We start from the raw sequence: 757 nt of genomic DNA, 5'->3' as shown, positions 1-757 counted from the left end.
TGTATTCATTATTCAAAATTCATTGCCAAATATCTGCAAATAATTATTGATTTTAGTCTGTGACCAGTTTATTTTGAGTATTCAAAATTCAAGCAGTTTTGACTGGATACGTAGATCACAAGGTAGGTTTCAGTTCTGTGAAGAGATTATCATAACTCTTAGAACTGGATTTCCAGTATCAGTGCTTCTGAAAGTGTATTCACATTTCACTTTCTGCAATATTCATTTAAAATTTGCATTTTGGTTAATATTCCTGCCAGTAAGATAATTTGGTAGGTTATTCATTGAAAGCAAACATAAATTTGGTGCTAAGGTACCTATATTGTTGTGTGGACATCTGGATGGACCATTTTAAGAGCAGTAGCTGATCACATTGGAGAGATGTATAGTAGCTAACTAAGGCAGAGAAATTTGCAGAAACAGTTGCAGTATGTTTCTTGAGAAGTTGAACCACTCATCACAAACAATGTTTTCACCAGTTTTGGCCTTTTCTGTCCACGAACCCTCATTACTCTTACTAATTTTAAAGTTATTCATAATTGTTTAACAAATAATTTTTACAAAAATACTTGGGTCTTCTTGAGTTGCTGCAAGCCATGTGTAGCAAGCACTCTTTCAAGTATTCATTATTGGATCTGAATGATTGCTCACCTAAATCACATGGTATGGTTCCCTGACAGGCAGGGCTGGCTCTAGGTTTTTTGCCGCCGCAAGCAAAAAAATTTTTGGCTGCCCCCCACCCCAGCCCTGGGCTCTC

This window comes from Terrapene carolina, unplaced genomic scaffold (assembly GCF_002925995.2).
Source record: "Terrapene carolina triunguis isolate 2854851 unplaced genomic scaffold, T_m_triunguis-2.0 Scaffold66, whole genome shotgun sequence".
NCBI classification, from domain to species: domain Eukaryota; kingdom Metazoa; phylum Chordata; order Testudines; family Emydidae; genus Terrapene; species Terrapene triunguis.
The sequence above is the reverse complement of the archived record's forward strand: the minus strand, read 5'-3'. Positions refer to the sequence as shown.